This window comes from Camellia sinensis, chromosome 9 (genome assembly GCF_055761805.1).
Source record: "Camellia sinensis isolate YWXY chromosome 9, ASM5576180v1, whole genome shotgun sequence".
In the NCBI taxonomy this organism is placed as follows: domain Eukaryota; kingdom Viridiplantae; phylum Streptophyta; class Magnoliopsida; order Ericales; family Theaceae; genus Camellia; species Camellia sinensis.
This window is the reverse complement of record NC_138969.1, coordinates 4,674,715-4,694,282: the sequence shown is the minus strand read 5'-3', so window position 1 is coordinate 4,694,282 and position 19,568 is coordinate 4,674,715. Positions and strand designations below refer to the sequence as shown.

General features: G+C 38.0%; 1 protein-coding gene and 2 pseudogenes across 1 annotated transcript in view; all 3 read left to right on the top strand.

Moving 5' to 3' along the window:
• The window catches only part of LOC114281333 (wall-associated receptor kinase-like 1), a 60,992-nt gene that overhangs the window by 22,326 nt on the left and 19,098 nt on the right, over positions 1 to 19,568 (top strand). The window lies entirely within an intron of this gene.
• LOC114285836 (wall-associated receptor kinase-like 1 pseudogene) lies at positions 486 to 1,982 on the top strand (annotated as a pseudogene).
• LOC114285837 (wall-associated receptor kinase-like 1 pseudogene) lies at positions 2,467 to 5,180 on the top strand (annotated as a pseudogene).

The window sequence follows — 19,568 nt, the reverse complement described above, 5'->3', positions numbered from 1 at the left end:
AATGATCACCTATGTTATTTCTCCCCAACATTTAATTGAACAAAAATAATCCACTTTCATAACAAATGGTTTTTTTTTTTACCAAACAATAGACTAGTAAAACAACCTTTTTAGCCTTTGAATGGAAAAAGAAACAAATGGAAGAGATTAACCAATCAACAAAACATTTATTGATGCAGAAGTTTGGCACGAAAAATTGTTAAATAATTCCTTAATATCTTATGATATTGCCTATGAGATGTTCCCGTATATTAAATTGTTAACTATCAATTCATCTAAAAGTTAAGTAATAGCAAGCCAAACACGTGCAAATATTTTTTAATTATTGGATAAGCAGTGAGGTTCAGACACATAATTTATTATGTACTCCGATACCATATTGAATTATTAATCATGAACTCATCTAAAAACTCAAACTATTAGAGACATCGATAACTTTATTATTTATATTATATTTTTAACCCAATAAATAAAAATGATAAATTATGCTAACATTCCTTGCCTCCAAAGGTAAGTCGCTATTGTCACACTCATCAAATTTTCCTACTATGTCATTGATTTAGAGTTTAAGTAAATAATAATTTATTGTTATCCATAACTACTGAATAATTATGCACGGGCACTGATTTGATGGTAACCTCACGATTTCTTTGTTTCTATCAATTCAACCACCATATGTGCTTCTAAATCTTCAATTAAAGTAATCTGTACTTCTATATTGATAATTTAGTTGAATTCTCTATAGGTGTTTGTGCTGGATCAGGAGGATTATTGCTTTTACTTGTTGCTATTTGGTGGTTAACCAAAGTAATAAAGAAAAGAAATGACATGAAACACAAGGAAAAATTCTTTAAGTGGAATGGTGGTTTCTTGCTACAACAAGAAGTGTCTTCAAGTGATGGCAGTGTTGAAAAAACCAAGCTGTTTAATTCAGAGGAGTTGCAGAAAGCCACTGATCATTACAATGAGGATCATACCACTGATCATTACAACGAGGATCGTATCCTTGGCCAAGGAGGCCAAGGTACTGTTTACGAAGGCATGTTGTTAGATGGAAAAATCATCCCTGTTAAAGGTCCAAGGTTGTCGACGAAGGAAAAGTTGAGCAATTCATCAATGAGGTCGTCATTCTTTCACAAATTAACCATAGAAATATTGTCAAGCTCTTGGATTGTTGTTTAGCGACAGACATTCCTCTACTAGTATATGAGTTCATCCCAAATGGAACACTCTTTTAGCATATTCATGAAGCAAATGAGGAGTTCCCATTATCATGGGAGATGCGTGTTCGAATTGCTATAGAAGTTATAGGAGCTCTTTCCTACTTACACTATGCAGCGTCCATACCCATCTATCATCGAGACATTAAGTCCACCAACATCATGTTGGATGAAACACACAAGGCAAATGTTTCTCACTTTGGAACTTCAAGATCGGTCGCCGTCGATCAAACTCACTTGACCACTCTAGTACAGGGGACATTTGGGTACTTGGATCCAGAGTACTTCCAATCAAGCCAATTTATCGATAAAAGTGATGTTTACAGTTTTGGAGTTGTTATTGTTGAGCTTTTAACTGGGCTAAAACCAATCTCATCCACTAGATCTCAAGAAAGTAGGAGTTTAGTCACGCATTTCATGGAATCAATTGAGGAAAATCATCTACTTGAGATTCTTGATCCACAGATTTTGAAGGAGGATCGGAGAGAAGAGATGATTGATGTTGCTCACCTTGCAAGAAGATGCCTAAACTTGAATGGGAAGAAGAGGCCTACAATGAAAGATGTATCAGTTGAGTTGGAAGGAATTAGAATGTCACAAGGAGGTCCAACCATCCATCAACACTATGAAGAAGTTGAATACAATACAACTGATTTGACTGAGGCTTGGGACATTGCTTCAACCTCAACATGGACATTCTTAGATAGTGGGAGTGGTACAACTTTATCATTCGATATCCAACCATTATTGCATACCAAGTAGTGAAGTCTAAACTATACATGCAATGCTTGTCCATGCTAGATATTTACCATAATGCTTTGTTATTCAAATGTTAATTATGTACTAGTTTGTAATGTTACAAATTTGTACTAATAACTTATGCATTGGATTGGCAATAATAGTAGTTTTCTATACCATAATTCATATTGATAAATTCATTCACCTAGAACAAACTAGATTCATTTCATTAATCGAACACCCAAAAAGTTTCTCTGATCTTGGTCAAATCCACAACATCAATCCAACTAGATAGAGCTCTATTGAAGATGATATCATTCTTGTGTAGTCCATAAAGTCTCACATAGTCGCAAAAAAAAGTTTTGTCCATATTTGTTTCTCCAAATTGGAGTTATTGTCCAAATTGTGAAATTAAACAATTAGATTCACGAACAAATCAAAATTATATACCAAGAACACATGTTGAGAATTATAACTAAATTACAACAGAAATACCCAATACAAAAAAATGGTAAAGAAAGTAAACCGAAGCCTGCATGGTAGCAGTTTCCTTAAAACAGATTTTCACTGCCTTACGGGTCGAGTTCTTGAGGAATTCCGGCTTCTGTCTCCCAGGATATGACGGTCAAAAAACCAGCTACGGCAGAAGCACTCTCTTAGAAAGTTTAGTTCCGAGGCTTCGGTTTAGATACAAAATTGATCTAATTTCGACTTCGGAAGAAGGAGACATGCCTATTTGGATTTTTAAATATCAATTTTCAGCTTTCAAAAAATTGCACCAAATAAGTCGCTTATCCTCTAGTCCTATTATAGTATTTTTTTTTTCTTGATAACTCAGTATCCAACCTGGTGGACCAACTAATTCGGGGATCAATCCCATTGTTCACTAACGAAGAGCTCAATTAAAGTAAGAACAAAGTCCCGTATGGATCTGCCTGATAATTCTATTACAGTATTACTCTGCCTTTTCCTTTCTGCTTTTAAGTCATTACTGATTTAAAAACTTGATTAAAATTTATGTTTAAAAAAAAAAGGTACTCTTATCAATATTTAACATTCCTTTTTAATGATTTTTTAAAATTAGAAATATTGATTGGAGTAATGATTTAAAAACTTGATTAAAATTTATGTTAAAAAAATTACTCTTATCATTATTTATCATTCATTTTTAATAACTTCTTTAATTTAAAATTTTTAAATCACAAACAAATAAATAATTCTAATAAATTAATGTTATTGTTTTAACAAAATAAATATTATATACAATTGCTTTTGACAACCATAATCTTGATAGAGTTTAAAATCAGCTCTCTTTTTTTTTTCTTTGTTTCAAATTTTGTGTCCAAATAATTCAATATAAGTTATGTTTACGAAAAAAAATGTCCATTTTTATTGTTATTTTTTAATGTAAGGATAGATTTTTAGTAAATTTGTTAGTACTCAGAAAAATAAAGTGTATAGAGTTGATGCATTTTGAGTATGTCCACACAACATCAACTTTGAATATATATACCATCCATTTCATTTGAATTACACATGACTTTATAAAATTAAAAAATAATTAAAATTTTTGCTAGACTTGAGATTCAAATATTAATTTTTTAATTTTGGTTCTATATATATATATATATATATATATTGATTCTGGAGTTGAGTTCTCTACAGGTGTTTGTGCTGGATCAGCAGGATTATTGTTTTTACTTATTGCTTCTTGGTGGCTGTACAAAGTAATGAAGAAAAGAAATAACAAGAAATGCAAGGAAATTGCTTCAAGCAAAATGGTGGTTTCTTGCTACAACACAAGCTATCTTCAGTTGATGGCAATGAAAAAATCAAATTGTTTAATTTGAAGGAGTTGGAGAAAGCCACCGATCATTACCATGAAGATCATATTCTCGGCCAAGGAGGCCAAGGTACAATTTTGTTATCCTTTCATTATCTAAAGCTTACTACTAATTTCTTATTTTGCTTTGATTTATTATCAAACATCTTGAGACCTTTTATACATGGATCCTTCTTTGGGTTGGATAAGGGTCAAGAATATGAGGGCACTATAATTTTTTTTATGCCAAAAGTCAGCACAACACTCGTATAATATATTTACATATACATACAGACACGTGTATTGGACTTGTATGTAGCATGGTGAGCGCGCATATTAGTCAATATTTATCATAATATTTTTATTGAAAAATCAACTACAATCTTTCCTAATTAATTTAACCATAATTAAGTAGTTATGCTATTTCATAAATCCATATTTGATTTGCAGCAAAATTTATGATTTTTGTTTTCTCTAATTTGAATAAGATATCTTTATTGTTTATTTTTCTAAATTTGTTAATCAACCACTTACTTTCAATTCTTTTTCCAACAGGTACTGTTTACAAAGGCATGTTGTCAGATGCAAGAATCATAGCTGTTAAAAAGTCTAAGGTTGTCGACGAGGGACAAGTTGAGGAATTCATCAATGAAGTCGTCATTCTTTCACAAATTGTCCATAGGAATATAGTCAAGCTCTTAGGTTGTTATTTAGAGACGGGCGTTCCTATGCTAATATATGAGTTCATTCAAAATGGAACACTCTCTCAACATATTCATGATCCAAATGAGGAATCTCACTTTCATGGGAAATGCGCTTTCGGATTGCCACAAAAGTTGCCGAAGCTCTTTCCTACTTGCATTGTGCAGCTTCCATACCCATCTATCATCGAGACATGAAGTCAACCAACATACTCCTAGATGATAAATACAAAGCAAAAGTTTCTAACTTTGGAACTTCAAAATCAATTGATGTTGATAATACTCATTTAGTATAGGGGACATTTGGGTACTTGGATCTAGAGCACTTTCAATCGAGCCAATTTACTGATAAAAATGATGTTTATAGTTTCGAAGTTGTTATTGTTGAGCTTTTAACTAGGCAAAACCCAATCTCTTCCACTAAATCCGAAGAAAGTAGGAGTTTAGTCACACATTTTATGGAATCAATGGAGGAAAATTGTCTACTAGAGATTCTTGATCCACAGATTGTCAAGGACGGTCGGACAGAAGAGATGATTGTTGTTGCTCACCTCGCAAAAAGATGCCTAAACTTGAATGGGAAGAAGAGGCCTACAATGAAAGATATAGCAGTTGAGTTGGAAGGAATTAGAATGTCACAAGAAAGTTCAACCATTCACTAACACTATGAAGAAGTTGAATACAATACAACTGATTTGACTGAGGCTTTGGATGATGCTTCAACCTCAACAGCGACATTTTTAGATAGTGGGAGTGGCATAGCTTTATTTTTTGATGTCCATCCACTATTACATATCACGTAATGAAATATAAACTATACATTCAATGCTTGTCCATGCTAGATATTTACCGTAAAGCTTTGTTATTCAAATGTTAATCATGTACTAGTATGTAATGTTACAAACATATGTACTAATTACTTATGCTTTGGATATTGGCAATAATAGTTGTTTTATATACCATATTTTCTATTGATAAAAAACCATTCAACAAGAACAAACTGGATTCATTTGTTTGATCGAATACCTAAAAAACTTCTCTGATCTTGATCAAATCCACAACATCAATCCGACTAGATTGAGCTCTATTGAAGATGATATCATTCCTGTGTAGTCCATAAAGTCTCACATAGTCGCAAAGAAAAGTTATGTCCATATTTGTTTCTTCAAATTGGAGTTATTGCCCAAATTGTGAAATTAAACAATTAGATTCACGAATAAATCAAAATTATAAACCAAGAATACATGCTAAGAATTACAACTAAATTACAACAGAAATACCCAATACAATAAAATGGTAAAGAAAGCAAACCGAAGCCTACACGGTAGCAGTTTCTTTAAAACAGATTTTCTCCGCCTCACGATCGAGTGCTTGAGGAATTCCGACGTTTGTCTCCTAGGATACGACGGTCAAAAAACCAGCTATGGCAGAAGCACTCTCTGTCTACCTTATTGAACAAAAACCGTGGCAGCACTCTCTCACTGTAGGAACTTTCTGGCAAACTGACTTGTAAAAATGGAAGCAAAAATTTCTGTGTTGAGACTTGACAGGAGGGTCTCAATTTATACATGTATAGGGGAGAGAGGAGGAGCCTCCAGCCTTCAAGCTGGTCACTAATGCACCATTAACCTCTGCAATATAGCAGGAGTTACAAACATATTATACACATGTGTATAATAATCCTACAATAGCCACACCAAACCCTGGGTCTGTAAAAGAATATATTTAGAGTTTGGTGGACCACCAAACCAAGCCCAAGCCCTATAGCCTATAGCCTTAAGCCAAGCCCACGGACCCAGATCAGGCGAGCAGACGGCGCGTGCGTGCGTGTGGTACTTTTGCCAGAACCAACATGGACCCAAGCCCATCCTATAAAGCATCCATAACTCTCTTCCTTCGAAAAGTTGAAAAATTTGAATGCCCAAAAGGCTCACACACTTTAGCCAAAAAGGGATTAAAATACTCTTCAATGCATTCCTCTACAATCAATATGAGATAGATGTTACACACTAATCCCAATATCTCTTTCATGAAGCTAACTTCATGAGGCAATTTCTCATTCAATTCTTAATGATTTTTGGCCATTCTTTTTGTGGTGTAAAGATCTCATTGCAAAGTATCTAGACCCACTTGGACCCAACACAATACATGGTTGCGACCTATTTTAATATTTAATTAAAGTCACCAAAAATCCATTTTTTCCAACAATCCCACACATGAATAAAAATTGACTGAATGACTCAGCATACGGACACCGTTCAACAATAATGACTTGGAGAGAAAGTATAACGGACTAACCCCAACATTAGAGAATGTAGCTTTTGGCTTTGAACCTCACCCAGTGAAAACCTATTGAATTTACTGGTTGATCAGTGAATATAAATTAAGAAAAAATCAATTAATGCGATTATTTCACAAATGTAATGAGAATCTGCCATTATAATAACATAATATATAGAATCACAATCTTGTTACAAAAATCATTTATTTGTAAGGGTGGGTATCAATCCGTTAGCCCGCCTCACCTATCCAATTAAGTCTTATTTTTTTCGAGTTTTGAAATATAATTTTAATCTATAAAATTGGACTGACTTGATATTTTTAGCCCGATTAATAAATGATCTGGGTTTGAGAATTGTATTTCTGATCCATCCTGACCTGCTACATATTTATTTTAATAAATTAATTAATTTATATAATAGATTAAAAATATATATACATATGTACTCTTTTAATTGTATAATTTTTTATTTTGATATTTATTTCATGTTAATAATTTATTTATTGATAATGTAGGAAACTTAGTATCATTAGAAATAATGGTTAATGGTTATTTTCACTCTTCAAAAGATGATAATGAAAGAGAGGGAGAAGTTTGAAATTTAAATCGTGGTCTTTTTTATAAAAATAAAAATAAAAAATTGATGTACTACTAATAATTTGGTTTTAAAAACTTTGAACTTATAGAATTATAGGTGTGTTTGGTTTAAAAAACTTTATAATGTTTTAATTAATATAGTATTAAATCTTTAACTGTTAATTGCTTGATAGGTCTTTGTTTATTGTGAAAAAAAAATAATAGATGCTATAATGTTTAGTTTTTTTTTTTTTTTTTTAATAGCTTATGTATATGGCTCGATGGATAAACTTGAGAATTATAATTTATATTACGGTTGGACTTGAAATGATTATACAGGCCTGATGTTTGAGCCAAATGGACTTAAACAAACATAATTTCTTATTAAGTAGTGTCGGCTCGACCCAAATCCGGCCTAGTGGGTGAATGACCACTCCTATTTATTTGTACTATATTATGTGTCATTGTCAGCAATTTATTAAAATTATATATTAATGCTAAGACACATTATATTAATATTGTTGTGTGTGCTGTTTTCTGACCACACTGCCCAAACAGCTACTCAGCTGGAGAACACCAGCAGAATAGATTGCACCCGAACGACCTGTCATAGAAAGATGAGATTCCGGCGGTGGTTCGTTCACCCGGGGGCACTCCAACGATCAAGTCGGTTATCTCTCAAAGATAGCAAAAGTGCTTAACTCACTATTCATAATACAAAAAGCGTACCTTAGACCCACGAGGGTGCCTTTCTTTTATAGCCTATACTAACCTGGTCCTCGTAGAAGCCTAGCTTCAATGGACTCTGGCTCAATGCTCATCATGGCCTCTCCAATTGATAAAGATAAACTTCCTAAGAGCTTTATCCTTATCCAGGCTGAGGTCCTTCCTCTTTCTAGGACTCTTATCCCTTATCCGCTCATCTCAGATTCCGGTATCTCCGCAGATAACCTCGGCCTAGCCGAGATCACCTCGGCGCCATGACCAGTGCATGTGGCACCTTGGCTGGCACTTCGATGCCACCTTGGCCACGTGCTGTCATTAGAAAAATATATCCCCACAACTGCCCCCTAGGTTCTATTACCTCAGCATCCTGAGGTGATGGAACCTATATCATTTCTTCCATTTAGCACATCAGCTAAACTTGCTTTATCCTTCATTTCCGAGGCCCAACATACTGGGGAGTGACACGGTCTTCCATATAAAGCTTCATAAGGTGCCATCTCAATACTCGAATGATAACTATTGTTGTATGCAAATTCTACCAACGGTAGATGGGTTTCCCAAGTTTCTTGAAAATCTAGCGCACACATTCGGAGCATATCTTCTAAAGTTTGTATCGTTCTCTCGAATTGACCGTCAATTTGAGGATGAAAAGATGTGCTGAACTTAAGTTCTGTACCTATAGCTTCCTGCAGACTTTGCCAAAATCTCGAAACAAACTTGGGATCCCTATCCGACACAATTGAAACAGGAACGCCGTGAAGTCTTACAATTTCATTCATATACAGTACTGCAAGCTTATCTGCATTATACTGAGTTTTCACTGGTAAGAAGTGAGCAGACTTAGTTAACCGATCTACAATGACCCATATCGAATTCATACCACGAGGAGTCCGTGGTAGCCCCACAACAAAGTCCATGGTCCAATGTTCCCACTTCCATTCCAGGATTGGAAGGGGTTGTAATAATCCTACTGGTCTTTGATGTTCCGTTTTTACTTGCCGACATTGTAAACACTTAGAAACGAATTCCGCGATCTCCTTTTTCATACTTGGCCACCAAAAATTTTGCTTCAAATCCCAGTACATTTTAGTACTTCCCGGATGCATTGAAAATCTTAAGGCATGTGCTTCTTCCATCAATTTCCGCTTAAGTTCCAACACATTGGGGACACATATTCTGTTTTGAAACTTGAGCACCGATTCCATTAAACTGAACCCCGGTTTTGGTTTTGTCTCTAACTCATCACATATCTTCCTTAAAGTGTCATCCTCCATTTGATGCAACTTGATCTCTTCAAGTAAGGTTGGTTGAGCCATTACTGCTGCCATTATGACCTCCTGTCCACGCATCACATACTCCACATTCAGTTTATCTAACTCAATGCATCCGCGACTGTTTTGGCTTTACCAGGATGGTAATGGATCTGCAAATCATAATCTTTAAGCAACTCCAACCATCACCGCTGTCGCATATTCAACTCCTTCTAGGTAAACAGATATTTGAGACTTTTGTGGTCGGTATAGACTTCACAGGTTGTGCCATAGAGATAGTGCCACCATATCTTCAAAGCAAAAACTACTGCCGCTAGCTCAAGGTCGTGTGTGGGATAATTTTTCTCGTGGGGTTTCAATTGTCGAGAGACATAAGCGATAACCCTTCCATTCTGCATAAGTACACAACCAAGCCCTTTATGCGAAGCATCACTGTAAATTACAAATCCTTCGGTACCAGATGGTGAGGCCAGAACTGGTGCTATAGTCAACTTTGTTTTCAGATCTTGGAAAGCAGACTCCCGCTCTTCTGACCATTCAAATGCAACTCCCTTTCGAGTCAATTGTGTAAGCGGCACAGCGATTTTGGAGAAATTCTGAACAAACCTTCTGTAATAGCCAGTTAATCCTATAAAACTACGCACCTCAGTGACATTGGTAGGAGTTGGCCAATTCACAATCGCCTCAATTTTATGCGGATCAATAGAGACTCCTTCCTTTGTTACTACATGCCCCAGAAATGCCACCTCTTGTAGCCAGAATTCACATTTCTTTAACTTTGCATATAATTTCTTCTCCCAGAGTGTTTGAAAGATTAGGCGAAGATGATCCTCGTGAGCCTCTGCACTCTTTGAATATATGAGAATATCATCGATAAAGACTACCACAAACTCGTCCAGGTAAGGTTTAAAGACGCGATTCATTAGATCCATAAATGTTGCCGGTGCGTTAGTAACTCCAAAGGGCATGACTAGAAATTCATAATGGCCGTACCAGGTTCGAAAAGCTGTCTTCTCCACATCATCAGCTTTGACCTTCAATTGATAGTATCCAGACCGTAGATTAATTTTTGAGAAAACTTGTGCCCCTTGTAGCTGGTCAAATAAATCGTCAATCCGTGGTAAGGGGTACTTGTTTTTAATGGTTACCTTATTGAATTCCCTATAGTCAATACATAGCCGAAGTGTTCCGTCCTTCTTTTTCACAAATAAAACTGGCGCGCCCCAAGGAGATACACTCGGTCGGATGAATCCCTTCTCAAGCAAATCTTGTAATTGAATCTTTAACTCTTTCATTTCAGCTGGGGACATCCTATACGGCATCTTAGAGATGGGTTGGGTTCCTGGCGCTACTTCAATTATAAACTCAATTTCGCGGTCTATCAACTGCCCTGGCAATTCTTCGGGAAAAACATCCGAAAATTCACGGACCACCGGAATCACATCAATACCCCCATTCATCACTTGTTCCTCCAAAATACTACATAAATACCCCTGACATCCTTTTTGCATTAATTTATAAGCCTTCACGGCAGAAATCAGATAAGATGGCGAAGTCACTTCCTGCCCCTAAACAATAGTCTCTTGTTGCCCCGGAGGATGGAAATTGATTTGCTTAGTCAAGCAGTTTATAGTTGCACCATAATCACTCAGCCAATCCATTCCCAGAATAACATCAAAAGAGGTCATGTCGAGAGGTAACAAGTTAGCATACACCCGAATATCCCCAAGTTGAAGTTCACAGGCTACATATACCGAAGCACAGATCATAGAGTCTCCCAAAGGGGAAGACACACATAACATATAAGACAAGTTTTCTTCAGTTTTATCTAATTTAGGGGCGAATAGTTTCAACACAAAAGAGTGGATGGAGCCAGAATCAAACAATACATGCGCAGAATGACCATAAACAGTAAATGTACCTGACACCACCGTCGCCGCATTTTGTACATCACCTGGAACCAATGCGAACCCCCTACCTTGCCTTGCAGTATCTTTATTATTCATAAGTTTAGCAGCTGCCTTCGCGTTGGGGGTTGGTGTAGACCCCGCGGAACTTGTAGCAGTCCTATTGCCCTTTTGTTGAGTCCATTGCGAGCAATCCCTTACCAGATGACCCGTTTTGCCACATTTAAAACAAGCCCCAGTCTTCCAGTGGCAAGTCCCTCGATGTTGTCTTCCACAATCTGGGCACACCGGAGTGGAGTTGTGGGTAGGGGTGGTAATGCTGAAGTTCCCTGAATTCTGCCTCTTGTTTGGTGGGGTAATTGATCCTTTTGACCATTGATTATTCTGCCTCTTCCCTTTCCACTCGGAAATCCGATTCTGAGCAGCAAGATTCCCTTATGCTATGACGGCCCTTTCTAGCACATCGACATAAGTAGGTAGCTTTAACATATTGACCCGGTCTAGGATAGCACCCCGTAAGCCCCCTTCAAATTTTCGTGCCTTCTTATAATCCGTATCCACCATATGAGGCGCAAATCGAGCTAGTTCTGCAAATTGGGCTTCATATTCAGCAACAGTCTTGTTCCCTTGTCTGAGAGTTTCAAATTCAGTCACCTTCTTATCTCACATGCTTTGGGGAAAATATTTGTCGTAGAACAATTCTAGAAATCTATCCCATGTTAATCCTGGGTGTATGGTCCTTGTGAGCATCCACCATCTTTGTGAGCATCCACCATCTCCGCGCCTCATCCTCAAGAGTGAAAGCAGCCAATTGCACTTTTTGAGCTTCTGTACAAGGAAAACCTTCGAATAGTTTCTCGATTCCCAACACCCATGCTTCAGCTTTTATTGGTCCTATGCCTCCTTTGAAGACTGGTGGTTTCATCTTTTTAAACTCTTTAGTAAGGGTGATGGTTCGATCTTCAGCATGAAAATCTGGTACTGCCGGTGGAGGTACCGGTGGTGGTGGCGGTTGTTCTGGTGGCTGTTGCTGCTGTTGTGGTTGTTGCTATTGTTGTCGTAGGGTCTCCGCCATTTCCATAATCATTCTCTCCATCCTATCCAACCGTGCAGAAGTAGCATCTTCCGCATCTTCTGTCCTTGTTCTCACCATTTCCTACACAACCATCAATTATATACAAGAAACATAATTCAAAGTTGTTAACATTATCAGAGTACACTTAACGTTGCCATCGCTCTTTCATATACTTTCAGGATGTTATGCAAGATGCCTAAAGCTTTTCTAGACACCCTAAGCTTAATGGATCCGTGTGTGAGATAGCAACTCGTGCTTTGATACCACTTGTCACGCCCCCAACTTGCCCCTGAAAGTTTGGGCATGACCAATGCAGAAAAGGACACTTAACCTGATATATATATATATATAGGGGCCTGAACGGAAGCATTGTAGTAATCATAGAATAGTATATAAGAAAGTATGACATCCACTGAGCTATCACTATCATGCCAGGATCACAGATATAGCATAAGACGAACAGCCATGAGGAGATACACGTTTGAGAACTAGTTATATACATATGCATATACAGAACCAACCCCATGGTTGGGCGTATAGCAAAAACATTATATACATTCCTCTTAAGCCAATAACTAGACTATAAGCCATAATTTAGCACAACATCACAAAAATAAACGGCTTCGAGCAGGTGCCTGGCTATGCATAGGCTGACAAAAGTATGACGACGCCAAGTCTAGGACCGACCTCCTGATTGGTTACCTACAGAAACAGACATAACATAGGATGAGCTAAGCTCAGTGAACAATAGTACATACATGCTTCACTACTCATATATAGATAACAACGTAAAGGAAGCAGTAATCACATAACTAGTCTGATTCCATATTACTTGAACGACTTTGTCGGTTCCACAACTTTACGAATTGGCCATTGGTCTGATAGGTTCACACATACACAAATTAGCTTTTGGCTTCATAGATTCATCACTTATTACATCGGTCTTCGGCCTCTTGGATGCACAATTTCACAAGTCGGCCCTCGGCCTCATAGATTAATATTTCACATAGTTCACAAGTCGGCCCTCGGCCTCATAGTCATAGTTTCATGTTTTACATAGTTCACAAGTCGGCCCTCGGCCTCATAGTAATAGTTTCATGTTTCACATAGTTCACAAGTCAGCCCTCGGCCTCATAGGTTTGTAACTTCACAAATGGCCCTTGGCCACATAGGATCATAACTTCACAATTCCTTTTGATGTTTTCATAGTTTCACAATGTGTCTCAAATTCATAACTTCATATTGGTTTCTAAGTAGCATACATATTAAACATAACGTCAATAACAATAATGATTAACGTGATTGAGGTACATCGAGTACTATTACTCACTGTGTTGCGACGGGGCACTAGTTCCTATTGACGTGCTTCCTACACACACAAAGATTCACATTAGTTCCTCTTTTTCTTGTTAAATAGTTCCTGAATCACATGCTTCGAATGAATTTTTAACCATATTATCAAAAAAATATTTTAAGCATATCAGAGGGTCGAGCACGCAAAACAGAACCGGCATGCTTTCCAACCTGGGCCGCACGTGCGGCAGCCCCCTCCGTACGAGTGGACATTGACCACACGTGCGGTCCCCCTCCTCTGCACGAGCGATCGTAGACAGTAGGCAACCTAGATTTTTTCCCTCTTCTCCACACGTGCAGCCAAGGCCCTGTTTGGCAGTCTGAAAATTCTGAAAAATCCCACTTTTGGTGAGCATCAACAAGGTCTAAATTAGATCCTTTAATTGCCAAAACAAGCTTCCAAAATCATTACACATACATGATGATTCTCAATATAAACTAGCTCTTAACTTCACAACTCAATTTGATTCATCAAAACTTTAAATTCATAACTACCATCCAATTCCTTTTTCCTTGAGCATTCTCACATATATATATATATACATAGAGCCATATGTCTCTATATTTGAGTTCAAGCATAACAATTCAAGGAAGTTGGACTACAATACTCAAAGATAGGATGATCTTATCAATTATGTAACATAAACACATAAGATTCCTTATGTCCATAAACATAGCACAATTCATCAATAGAATTACTTGAGTTTGGCATGGAAACTAAATATTGAAGTAGAATTCTACACAACACTTAAATTAGATCCCAACCCAACCCATTAATGAGCATGTCTTGATAATCACACAAGAATCACACACAACTCTCCATTATAACCCTAGTAGCTCCCATAAGAAATTGACAACCCTTCCTCACAATTGAAAGGAGAATTTTTACACATGGTTAAGAGAAAGTTTATGCAAAATTAATTTCACATACCTTGGCTTCACAAATCTCCAAGATCCTCCTAATTAATCTCACCTCCTTCCTTGTTAACCTTTCCCTTTTCTCTTATTTCGTTTTTTTTTTTTTTCCTCTCCAGGAGATACTTCAAGTTTTGATCACACCTAAGAAGACTTGAACTTATATAGATTCATATATAAAGCATATAAGACAAAATTCAATCGTTTAATCATTCCGAAATTGAAATTTTGTAACCATGCTCAATATTACTTAAAAATTATGCTGATCCCAGATATATAATCAATTTCAGATAATTAAGCCTCTAGGGCTTCCAATTTCTGATTTAACATTATAATGGTAACAGATGCTTTTCCTCATTAAACAGATACAGGTTCGATTCATAAAGCATATATATACTTAAACTTAATTTCTCATGCAGTGCCACATTAAGCATTTGTAAGCACAGAATAAAGACTAAAATATAGCAGAATCACATGCGAGGGTCGGGTTATTACAGGTGGCATCCCACAACCCTCAGGGAGTATTTCAGAAGCATCCTTGGGACTTGTGCAGTCGCCAGAGAAGAAAAACAGTGCAAACAGAGGCAGCAAGAGTATGGCGATGGATTTTCGGGCGGAATCGAGCACGCGTGCATTCATCCCTCTTCCCGAGGCCTCTTTACTGCTTTTCTTACCTTAATTGATTCGTTAGTTAGTTAAGTGTTGTAAATATTTAATTAGCTTATAGGTTAATTAATTTGTATTATTCTTTCGGACCCTCCATCGAGAGGGCGAATTTGTAATAAGTGTGCGTGCGTGTGTGAATTTCTTCCAACCCCATGTCTTTTTCCTTTTTATTTACTAGCTTTTGATGGTTAGTTTAGGACTTGTTTCAATTAGCATACTTATGCTCGCATGTTTGCATCATTCATCTGTTTTGCATGCACCGGGCTCGGCGCATCATGCTAACTGCATTGTGTTTCAATTCCAACTTGAATACGTGTATCGAGTTGTCGCATTTCACATGCCATTCTTAGGGTAGCCGAGCCTATCTTAGTTGCATTTTGCATGCGTTCCATTAGCCATTGCTAACATGAACTAGGATCATGCATGGTTACTAACTAGTTTCTTGTTTTGGCTCGAAGTACTAGGTAATTTTTTATGCTTTAGCATCCTTGCATGCGTGTGAGTGACTGCCATGATAGCATGCTTTCCATGAGGCTATTTGCTTACATGATATAACAGCCTAAATGCCTGTAGGTGAAGGTTGGGTTGCTTGAGTTGGAATAATTCGTCGAAACCCGCGTTTTAGCCTACTTGTGAGTAGCAAATTTCAATCCATTTTCAAAACAAACGGGCATGCGATGCTTTGTTCCGAATTAGGAAATCCAGTCTATACTTGTATGCTGTGCGCATCACATAGTAAATTCTAGCTAATTAACTGGAATAAGAACACATATGTTTTCAAAACAAAATATCATGCTTAGTACAGGCCAATCTTCGGATCGGGCGAGCGGGGGTGCTCATAGCTGACCTTCCCCAATCGTACCCAAGTTCCCGAGCCGAGACAACTTTGGTGATGACGGACACGTGGCCTTAGGCACGAGTCAGGGTTTCCTAAATTCCCCCAAAATAAAACATTTAGGTGGCGACTCTGTATCTGGCAAAGCAGTCCATGTTTGGCACTTCTTTCTAAAAATCTGTTTTTCAAAACGATTTGCCGAATTTGGACTCTTTGGTGATTTATCAATCTCACATCGCACATTGTGAGATCAGATTAAGAACCATGACTATCTGAGTCCAAACTGTAGCATGAGGCCCACGGGCACGTCTACACAACCCAAAGCATTGTATGAATCATCGCTATAAATTACGAACCCATCCATTCCCGTAGGGAGTGCTAGTATAGGAGCTGACACCAGTTTGCTTTTTAACTCTTGGAAACAATGTTCTGCTTGTTAGTCCATTCAAAGGTTGTGTTCTTCTGAGTTAGTTGGGTCAATGGTGATGTTATCTTCAAGAAATCTTGTACAAAGCATTGATAATAGCCGGCTATACCCAAGAAGCTTCGAATCTTAGACACGTTAGTAGGTCGTGGCCAATCCACGATTGTTGTAACTTTTTGGGATTCAACCAAGATGTCATCCTTGTTTATGACATGACCGAGGAAGTGTACACTAGTGATCCAGAATTCGCATTTCTTCAACTTGGCATAAAATTTGTGATCACGTAGTGTCTGTAGGACTTTTCACAAATGGTGTTCATGATATTCTGGTGATTTGGAGTATATGAGAATGTCGTCAATGAAGACAATGATGAACTCATCAAGATAGGGCTTGAACACCCAATTTATGAGGTCCGTAAAGGCTGCTCGAGCATTTGTGACGCCAAATAGCATGACGAGGAACTCGTGGTGCCCGTAACGTGTTCTAAAGGCAGTCTTTTTGACGCTTTTCGTTTTAACTTTTAGTTGATGATAGCCATAATGCAAATCGATTTTTGAGAATACTTGGGCACCTTAAAGTTGATCGAACAAGTCATCAATTCATGTCAGGAGGTACCAATTCTTGATGGTGACCTTGTTCAATTCTCAATAATCGATACACAATCTCATGGTACCATCATTCTTCTTTACAAACAATACTAGAGCTCCCCAGGGCGAGGTACTTGGTCGAATGAAGCCTTTGTCCAGTAGTTCTCGGAGTTAGGTCTTCAGTTCTTTCAATTTTGTCATTGACATGCGGTAAGGAACTTTTGATATTGGTTGTGTACCAGGTTGAGTTTCAATGGTGAATTCAATTTTTCGGTCAACCAGGGTGCCAAGTAGATCTTCAGGAAAGACATCCAAAAATTCTCGAACCACCAAAATTGCATCAAGTATGAGGGCCTCTTGTTAAGTATTGATCACATAACAGATATAACTACAACAACCCTTTCTTAGAAGTCGTTGAGCTGCCATGGAGGTTATAACACATGGAGGGGGGTAAAAACTCTAATTCCATCGAAGACAAGCTTGAGTTGGTTTGGTAATCGGAGGGAGACCTTTATAGCTTTGCAATCAATAGAAACGTGATTGGTAGCCAGCTAATCCATTCCTAAGATCACATCAAAGTTACCAATACGGAGGGGAATCAAATCTACGTATAAGGTTTCACCTTTTAAGGATATAGTGCAAGATTTGTACACATTAGTACCAAGGTCAGAATTACCATAAGGAAAAGACACAGACAGTATATATCCTAAGGGTTCGGGTGTTGATGCTAACTTGGAAGCAAAGTGCGGTGCAACAAAAGAATGAGTTGAACCAAAGTCAATGAGGATATGAGCTAAATGACCATAAACAGAAATTGCACCCGACATAACGTTCTCGGTAACCTCCGGGTTTCCAGGCACCAAGCGAAAGCTCTTCTTTGGCATTTTTGGTCATTCCGCACTCTTCCAGGTACTGCGGATTTTGGGGCTGGTTCGAAGGGGCCTGCTATAGGATTGGTAAACTTTGGACAATCTCGCAACAAGCAGCCAACTTGACTGCATCTAAAGCATGCACCCATGCTTCGATGGCATTATCCCCTATGAGCCTTCCCACACGTAAGGCAATTTGAAATGGTGCCATTTATGGGGTTATGTAGACGCGCCTGTGGGCCTCACTACAGTTCGAACTCAATTTGTGTCACGGTCCTTAATCTGAACCAAAGAGTCCAAATCCGGCAAATCGTTTTGAGAAACAGATTTTTGAAAAGAAGTGCCAAACATGGACTGCTTTGCCAGATACAGAGTCGCCACCTAAATATTTTTTTATGGGGGAATTTGGGAAACCTTGACTCGGTGCCAAAGGCCACGTGTCCGTCATCACCAAAGTTGCCTCGGCTCGGGAGCTTGGGTACGATTGGGGAAGGTCAGCTATGAGCACCCCCTCTCGCCCGATCCGAAGATCGGCCTCTACTAACCATGATATCCATTTTTGAAAACGTTATGTGTTCTTATTCCGGTTATTAGCCTAGAATTACTATGTTATGCGCACAGCAAACAAGTATAGACCAAATTGCCTAAATTGGAACAAAACATTGCATATCCGTTTGTTTGGAAAACAATTTAAAATTTGCTACTCGTAAGTAGGCTAAAAAAATACGGATTTCAATGAGTTGTTCCAACTCAAACAATCCAACCTTCACCCACAGGCATTCAAGCAGTAATATCATGTAAACATATAGCCGCATGGCAAGAATACTATCATGTTAACATTCACACTCATGCGAGATGCTAAAGCATAAATACTTACATCGTACTTCGTGCCAAAACAAAGAACTCGTTAGCAATCAATGCATGATCCAAGTCCATGTTTAAATGTCTAATGCAACGCATACGGAATGTCACTAGAGTAGGCTCGGCTAGTCTATGAATGACATGTGAAAATGGACAAGTAGCACGTATTCAAGTTAGATTTTGAAATACTTATGCAGTTAGCATGATGCGCCGAGCCCGGTGCATGCAAGACTAATGAATGATGCACGCATGCATAGCATAAGGTATGCTAAAGTCAACATGTCCTAATACTAACCATCAAAAGCAGGTAAATAAAAGGGAGAAAGAAGTGGGGGTTGGAAGACATGCACACACGCACCCACACTTATTACAAATTCGCCCTCGCTCGGAGGGATCAAAAGAATAATACAATTAACTAGCTATCAAGCTAATTAATTATTACAGACTAATTAATTAATTAACAAATTAACTAATCTAATGAAAGCAGTAAACAGCCTCAGGAAGAGGGCCCAATGCAATGCGCACTCGGCTCCGCTCGGAAAGTCACTGCCATGCACAAGTTTGCCACTGCTTTGGCTGTTCTGCTTCTCTGAAAATTGCACAACTTCCAAGGTTGCTTCTCTGAGTGTTGTGGGACACTACCGGCTGAGTGAGAACTCCACCGGCCATGGAGAATGGTCACCGGCCACAAAATCATGCTCTCGGCCAAAATCGTTTTGCCGGCCGGCACCAAACACTGCT